Here is a 9,562-nt window from a genome sequence, read left to right as displayed (position 1 = left end):
ACATGAGGATTAATAGTCGATTCAAATATGCAGTTCACAAAAAAACAGCAATATACTAGAGACCAAACCTCATCAACAAGATCCGTGTCATCACTTCCAGTAATGTCCGTACATTCTATGACCTACAATCAAACATACACAAACTAATTAGATACTGTACTATTAAACAAGTTTCAACTAAAAAGATTTTATTAATACTTTTTCCAAAAATATCATTAAAAATTTATTACTATACATAACTTATAAGAAATAATAACAATGAAAAGTGTACTCATCATAAAAAATCTCACCTAATTAGTTAGGCTTATATTAAGTATTTGAATAGAGCATGCATGGATCTGCTACATCTGAATCATACCTACAATCTAAAACCAAGTCCATTTCTATGCTTTGAAAAGTCAAAAAGCTCATTATTTCTTCTTGGATATGAATGATACATTCCCATTCTCCATTTTCATTTCTTCAATTCCTTCCTTGTCAATCCTCTCTTATTTCTTCTTCTCCTTATTTGTTTATTAATTAATTTATTTTTCTTATAGTAGTAATTAGTGTTGTATGTATTATGGACTTGCTAATTGAAATTTTGGGACCTTTGAGTACTATATTCTATCTTATGCACAACTGTACATATATTTTCTAGCAATATTATATAGCGTGAAAAAATTAAAAAGAATGCAAAAACAAAAAAAACACATTTAGTGAGCATCCAAATTGAATAGCATCTCCACTTAGAGCATATATTTCCATCTGTAAAGTGAGTTGTGACCAAATTTGTTTGTGCATGCATGGGATTGAAGTATAAGGATGAGAATTTAAAATAATCTAATGGCAACCATGTGGAATGTTTAAAACATACCTGAATTGGTAGTTTCATTCAATTCTCTTAACTAAACATGATATGCATTTCTTAAATTACACTAATCAAATGACTAAATTTAAAATTTTAAACCAATTTGGTGTTTAAACAAAACTAATAATCAAGTGCCATGTCAAAATTCAATCTAAACATCATTAAAAATAGCATAACATTACACAATTTTGAATTATAATGCCTAAAGATAATAAAATTTAAGACAAATACTGGCCAAACATAAAAATTAAACAAAAAGTTTCACTCAGGCATTTCATCGAGCATATGGTGTGCACAATATGTAAACAGGAATTTTAAACTCAATTTAAGCAGCAATTAATCCAGAAAAATCAGCCATCAAACATTTTGAAATCCAAAAAGTATCAATCCATTAATCTAAGCCTAATCTAAACACTAAAAGCAGAATTAAAAATTAGTTAAAATAAATAAACGAAATAACACAAGCAGGAGGAAGCATGGAACCTGCGTTGGTGAAAGGGGAAGAATGGAAAGAGAGGGGTAGCAGAGGTGGTGCTGCAGCAGCACAGAGCTCAGCCGCTGCTGGGTTGCATTGGGGTTGGACTTTGCACAGAGACCAGGGGTAACGTACAGGGAATTGAGGAGAAATGGAGAAAGAGAGAAGAAAAAGAGAAGAGAGGGAAGAGAGGGGTTGGCGACGGTGGTCGCCGGTAGTGATGACGGTGGTGTCGGACGTTGGCACAGGGGGCAGCATGGGTTGTGGATGGGCTGGGAAGTCAGCCTTCTTTGTTGGGAAGGACCACCACAAGAGAGAAGAGATATGGTATGAGGATATGAAACGTGTTACAGTTCTCTATTTCAAAAATCTAATATTTTAAATTTTAAAAAATGGTTATTATTATAATTAAATTAATTACATCATTAATTAAATTTATGAGTAATTTACATTTATAACCCCATTGTTCATATTGTTCACTAGGATTATTGTTCACCTATACTTTTCCTTAACATAATCATCTGCATACTTATTGAATTGAACATCCGATATTTATTGTTCATATTGTTTAGTATTCTCATTGTCTACTTATACTTTTTCATTATTTATTTGTTGAGACAAATTTTAGATGAATATATTAGTACAGAAATGCATATAAAATACATGTATTTAGTATTTTTTTAAAATATTGAGACACATACAAAAATATAATTTTTTACATATTTTAACTTTTATTAAATTTTACACAATTAATTTTTTTACTTTTATTTCTTATCAATTTTTTACACTTTTATCTTTTATTAATTTTTTACATTTTTATCCTTTATTAATTTTTACAAAATATAGACTTTTCTAATTTTATTGTGTCTTATTCAATATTTACCAAAGACAATACATATACACTAATAATTTATGTTCATGTCTTTAATGCCTATGTATTTATGTCTTTGTCTCATGAAAGACATAAACCAAACGCTACCTAAAGTTATACTCGAGTCTCAAAAGGATTTCCGAAATTAATAATTACCTAAATTTATTCTCGAAGTTGCACTCCGAGAAATAGTCCTTAAAGCACTTTTTATCCATCGCTTGTCATCGGAAAGTTGAGTTGGACTGATTCCTACCATGCTGTCACGACTAGCTGATGTGGCGAAAGAAATTTTATTTTTGCAATTTGGTCTCTTTTTCCCTTTTAAAATCCTAATCCCCAAATTATCTTTACTATTTGCATTCCTTTGTCTTTTCTTATAACATAAATAGCCTCATCCACTCGATTTTTCGCATGAGACCCTTCACAAGAATTTCAACATCTTACTATTTGGATAAACTATGATATTTTACTGTGTGGTACCATCTGACGCAAAATTTTTTGTTTGTTGGAGTTGGACTCAAAGTCGTAACTGTTTTCAACCTGAAGCTTCCATTTCCATCTCGATCATCACTTAACACTCCATCGATGACGAGAACAGCTCGGCGTCGAAGAATTGGCGGTGGCTTCATTTAGTAACTAATAGTATTTGTAGTTCAGCTAAGGTTGTGCTTTAATGGATCCTGTAAACGTAATGTTCGTTAAATTGAAAGTCGTCGCTAAATTTGAACGCAACTTCTTTCATGGACTCTTCGATCCTCGTCGCAATCCGGCACCTTTTTTCTTCTCCTTATTGTCTCTTGCTTTTAGGTTTCACTCTTCTACGTTCATTCATTTTTAAAAACTTCCATAGCTTCATTAATCCTACAATATTTCTGTTAGTACGACTTTCGAACACAGACTTCAACCATAGGTTTACAATCTAGAGAGTGCCAAATGGATTGATCGATAGCTCACCTCGTCGGATTTCACTAACCACCAAAAAAAGTGTTTCATATAATTGACCCAAAATGAGAGAGGGAAGATTGACATTTTTTTATGGTGGAGCATGATAGCTAATGGGAGATAATTGCTTTTTTGGATTTGAATTGATTTTGGACAAAAAATGAAAGCATTGAGCCACAAAAGAAAAAGGCTGTAAGGACCCAATTTTCAGTATGTCTAGATCATACCAGAAACTGAGTACTACCAACTTGTCTTCCTAATTATTTCTACTATTTATTATATGAGTCTGTGCATAGTAGAGTCAGGCTAATTAGTCATGTTAATCGGCTCCGTTGTGCTTGTCAGACAGTATTATATTTTACAGTAAACAGAAAAAATAGGGAATACAGATAGACAGAGAAAACAGAGAAAATAGAGAAATACAAGAAAATAGAAAAAATACACAAAAAACATAATACAATCATAGAAAATGCATAACAGAGAATGATGTACACACAGGGATGATGCATGTCTAGCCCTAATGCATATAATAAGCTCATCTGTCAGTTTCTACCTGCTATCGACGTAACCCAAAGCAACTGAAACGTGTATGATTATTCCAGTAAACATAAGTACGTACGGCTCTCACTAACCAACATATACAATCATATCCTCTGTAAGCAAACTTTACCTTACAGGTGCGACATTCTAGCCGTGTATGAATTGATATCCTCTGCAAGTGATCCCAGGCTATCACTTTCAGGTGTAGCCCTCAATTGTTGTATATCACTGAAAAACGCTCCCTGGTCGTACCACTATCTATCTGAATGCCTCAATGCAGTAGATAACATACAATAGATGAACATTCCATAGTTGATTTACTCTTTATCCTCTTTCTCTTTGCCTCTTTGTTCTACTTTTGTTTCACTTTTTAACGTTTGCATGTTTAGCGTATGTCAATTTCGATATGAATAATCAGCCTGCTCCAAATATAGGTTCATTAAGTCTTTGCTGAACCAGTTTGACTTTTCATATAATACTTAACCTTAAACGTAAATCAAACACTAACTATATTGCTCCTAGATCGCTTCTCTAACCGACATTTGTCTTTGCCATTAAAGTTTTACTGACGTTTTCTTTGGTTTTTTTTATCTTTTCTTCAACATTTTATCTTCTCCTCACTAATATATTCTTACCACTTCCTAGGTGTTTTATAAAGGTAATTATGAGATTGAGTTTAAAGTTCTCTTCCTAAGGCTTTTAGGAAAAATTGCCTTTTTGCTATTATTTTATTATTTTTAATAATATTTTATTATATATTTTGGAAAATTATAAGTTGACCCCAAAAATTTTATAAAAATTATATTTTGACCCATTTAACTTTTGATACTTATACTTTAACCCCCTAAATTTTTAGTATTTATACTTTTCTCCCAAATATAAAAATATTTGCATTTTGACTCCTAATAAGATCAAAGAGCCGTTCTTGAATGTTCTTGAGCATATTCAAAGTATTCTTCATAAATTCTTCAAATTTTTGTCTTCAATTTTGACCCGTTTTTCAATCTTTTCGGTAATCGATTTTTTCTAAAATTCAAATTAAATTAGCATCCACTAAAGTCCCGTGATTTTTCACTTGATTTCAACATAAATTCATTCCTAATTTAAGGCCTAGGGTTCGGATTTCCAGCAGCCCTCAAGAACAAAATTCATAGCTTGAATGTCATACAATTTCATCAAATTTTTACCAGAATTTCACTAAGAATCACTCATATAAACAACCAATTTAAAACATAACCAAACCATACAACAATCACACAACTCAAACACAATTAATCAAGACTAATTTCACCAAATCCTACCTTGATTTGTAGCTCCTAATTCGGTTATCCTTCAAGGTGTTCCTAGAGTATTTTTTCCTCCTAAATCTCATCAAGAATAACTTTAAATCCATGAAATCCTAACTAACTAAAGTCGATCTACTTAGTTAGTTGGGACTTGATTCTTAGTGTGCAGTGGAGGCTAGCTTTCCTATAGTCGAGCGTGGGAATGTCATTTCTTCCGGATCTACGACTTAATAGAAAGATAGGACCAAAGTCAAGTGATTCAACTCAAGCATGGACCGCTACCTCTTTTTCTCCGACTTAAAAGAAAGGAGAGGGAACGAGAACGAAAGGGTCAAGGCTCAAATCCTGGGGCAGTCGCTACGGAATAGACTTGAAACCGAGCGAGAACATGACTGGGAGTAGCTTTTAACAGTGCTAGTCTACCCTGATTTACCCATGGAGAGGAACTGAAAGCCTTGGTTTCGCTGCCCTTATTTCATTAGTAGAGCTCTATTGAGAAAGACCTTGGAATTGGCCAATCACTAACCAAACCAAAGGCGATGTTAGGTTAGCATTCTGTTAGAATGAATAGAATGAACTCGAGTTCAGTTCACCGGTACGGCACAGCCGGGGAGAGCTCTGATTTATTGAACTCGGCTTTGACTTTCTTTGAAGGCTGGTTTTCAAATGGAATGGTTTTGACCTTGAAAGTATTTAGGCTTCGACCTGCCAAATCTTTGGGATAGTATAGGGAGAGATTCTCAAGATCTGCTACATCATACCTGTCCCTACTCAACTTATTAACTGTCCAGCCAGACTATCGGGGGCAGCCATTAGAGAAGAAGAGAAAGACACCACACACTAGTTACTAGTACCCCAACAGCTAAACTGGGAAATCTGGAACGATGCCATCTTAAACCAGATTTTATAGAATTCTGTCGGTTCTAGTTCGATTATTTCATTTATTAAATCTTAAGAAAAAATAGAATCTTTTTTTTTCATTCACTGTATTGACATGAATTAAGAAATAAAATCATGTTTTAAGTCAAATTAGTCACTTTGACTTACCGTCTTTACATAAATTATAAGTAAAAAGATAGTGAAAACTAGAATGAACAATGCAGTAGCAATGAATGTCAGAATATTTACTTCCATAATCTCTATAATTTTTTTCTTTTATTTTCAATAAATAACTCAGATCTAATCCCATAGAGATAGTAAATCTTTCGTCAGCAAATTTAGTGGTCTAAATCACATCTCGATGATATCAAATAGAACCAGTAGAATATCATCAATAACAATATCTAACCTAAGCTATCAAATCGATTCATCGTTGAGAATTCAAAAAATGTCATTTCTGATGCAATCAAAATTTCTGTTTTTTTTTTTACTTTTTATTTTAAATTAAATAAGGATTCCCATGAAGCAAAAAAGAGGGGATCCCTCTTAGGAATAATATTTTTTTTTTGTTATTAAGATTCCTTTTCACATACAAATTGGTATTTTTTTTTTTGGATTTTTATTCATTCAAGACTAACGGAGCTCGAACCCACAGCTTCCGTCTTGACCGGGTGGTGCTTTGGCCAATTGAACTACAATCCCAAGAAAGGGGCGTACAACATAGAAATTCTTATACTTTCATTCAAACTTTTTGTTTTTATTATTTTAGATTATAGAATTGTTTGCTTTAATTAACTGACAGAGACATATCATATATCTATTATTTTTAGTATTATTTAATTATATAAATAAATATATTTATTAAATTGATATATCAATACGCACTTTAGAGATCAACATGGATTACTTGTAATTCCTTCATTCATTATTGCCAAATCAACTGAAAAATGAATCCATTAATATAAAAGAAATTATTAAGAATGAGTCTTTTTTTATCTTTTTTATTTAATCATTTTTTATATTATACTTAGAGATACTAATAAGGATATAGATCATTAACAAGATTTAAATTTTATATGTATATATGGTCCGTAAAAAAATATCCCTAAAGATTTATCACATTTTATTTTCTCTCATATCTGAGCATATCGGCCATTTCTGGAGAACAACAAATGGTTATATCTTTTCATGGTAGATCGGCAAATTATTGGGTCGAGCTGGATTTGAACCAGCGTAGACATATTACCAACGAATTTACAATCCGTCCCCATTAACCACTCGGGCATCGAACCCAGGAATAATCAATTTGATTCTTTTAGATGATCCATTATCAACTTCCTTTCATAGTACCTTATCCCCAGGTAAATCAGTCTTATGGTTCTTCATTATCTGCATATGGTCTCTTTTTCTTGGGTGCCCATTTTGTATTGGCTTTTAGTTTAATGTTTCTATTCAGCGGGAGTAGTTATTGGCAATAACTTATTGAATCTATTGTTTGGGTTCATAATAAATTAAAAGTTGCTCCTGCTACTCAGCCTAGAGCCTTGAGTATTGTACAGGGACGTGCTATAGGAGTAATACCTTATAGGTAAAATTGCCATAACATAGGCATTCTTCTTAGCAAGAATTATTGTAGTAGAATAGTGACTAGGAGGATTTGAAAAGCATTATGGCATTAAGATTTCCAAGGTTCCTATTGTTAAGAATAAAGAATTACTACTCTCATTTATAGCATTTAACCAACCGGGCATCCATATGCTTCGTCCCGCATTGAAACGCCGGACTATTCGTTGAAGATAATAGTACATCGAAGTCATATGAAGTTTTACCATGCGCAAATTGTATCCATTGGGCAAATATGGCTTCGATCAAGATTTATTTTTCCGGAGTACCAAAAGCAAGCATGACATCATTATGGACATAAAGTTCCAAAGTATGGAACCCCAAAAACAGGCTGGCCCAACTTAAATGCGATATTATAGCTTCTTCGTGGTCTAACATTCTTGCCAATATATTATCCTCATTTTGTTCTGGTATAATCTCTAATAAAAAATATAGTTCCATGAGCAAAAGCTTCTGTCATAATGAATCCTGCGATGTATTGATGATGAGTATATAACACTACAGGATGAGATTCCTCACCTTAATCTTTCTGAAAATTGAAGTTTCTTGACCCAGAAGTGAAGCTAAGCAAGAGATCTATGCAAGAACATCAAGAAACACATGTTTAACAAGGTTTCCTTGTAACCAAACCAAAGAGGAGGGATGAGCAGTCACCTAACCTGATTTTGATCCATGAAAAGTCACATGGTTTTGAAGAGGAAGAAGAGAGGATCACTTTAATCAGTTTGGAATTTTGATTTGAGTTTTGGTTTGGAAGAAATCAAGATTTGAAGTTCTATGTGTTCAAAGTTTTCTCTCTTTTTTTTCTCTCATATGTGCTTGATGATTCTTGGCTAGTTAGGGAGGTGGTTGAAAAATATCTTAGGTGTATAATTACTAAAACTATATGTATTAGAACACACACTTAACAACACGTCTAGAGATTAATATCTGAGCTACTAGTATAGATGACACTAGTAACACGATTAACATGAGAACAAAAGATATATGATGAGACATCATTGTTAAAGTCATGAGAGAGTGCTGGTGTTAACCTGTACTAGTAGACTGTAAACCCGGTTTAACTTATCTCCTGTTTTTAACTAAAGCAGATTAAATAATATTATAATATTACTCAAGAAGCTCTAATATTAATATAATAATAATATTATATTATTATTTCTCTTCTCTTATAAGTAGAATCCGGCTCGTCAAATTGAGACTGACTACGAAAACCAGAATCTAAAACTCCTAACCGAAACGGCTCAAAAACTAGGTTCTTCGTGACTATGCCGTCGAGCTTAACTCAGAAGAGATTCTTGCTTAGTGATGACATAAGGATGATGTAGATTACGGAGCTTGATGATACGGCAGAGATGCTTCCTTTATTGAACTTTCGAAAAGCTTTATTTCTTCAGAAAAAGTCTTGTGTATCCAAAAAATAGGTTGTTACATTCTACCCTCCTAAAAAAATTTTGCCCTCAAAATTTCCATTACGTGTAAGAAGTTGAGGAAGATCCATCTTCAAGCAATATATTTTTTCAAGCCATATTAACAAGGAGAATCCATTTCATGCAACAACCATACCTCACATAGCAATAGCTATGGATATCATAACAGCTACGAAAATGATTGTGCCTCATACCAATTCATTATTTGGAACTCGATTAAACTATGCCTATTCACAGTCATTGAGGTCTTGTTTGCACCAAACAATCAACATTAAGGTGATGAGTCTTAATATCTCAAGTTAAGCATAAATATTTCCAAAATAAGCGCTCATAGACATTCATACCAAATGTATCTTAAAGATACCCTAACAGCATGAGACACACAACAGAGTATGCAGTAAAGCATAGCCAGTCCACTTCCCAGGCTCTACTGGGAACGAACTGCTCTCATACCAAATTGTAACGATCCAATTTTTAGTATATCTAGATCATACCAGAAACTGAGTGCTACCAACTTGTCTTCCTAATTATTTTCTATTATTTATTATAAGAGTATGTTCCTTGTTAGAGCGTTATCATTTTTGTGAGTAATTTTTTTTAAATATTTGGTATATAACTTGAGATCACTTAACAAACACATCAAGGCATCGAATGGAATCAAAATGA

The sequence above is a fragment of the Arachis ipaensis genome, chromosome B5 (genome assembly GCF_059453495.1).
Source record: "Arachis ipaensis isolate K30076 ecotype BB chromosome B5, ASM5945349v1, whole genome shotgun sequence".
Taxonomy (NCBI): Eukaryota; Viridiplantae; Streptophyta; class Magnoliopsida; order Fabales; family Fabaceae; genus Arachis; species Arachis ipaensis.
The sequence above is the reverse complement of the archived record's forward strand: the minus strand, read 5'-3'. Positions refer to the sequence as shown.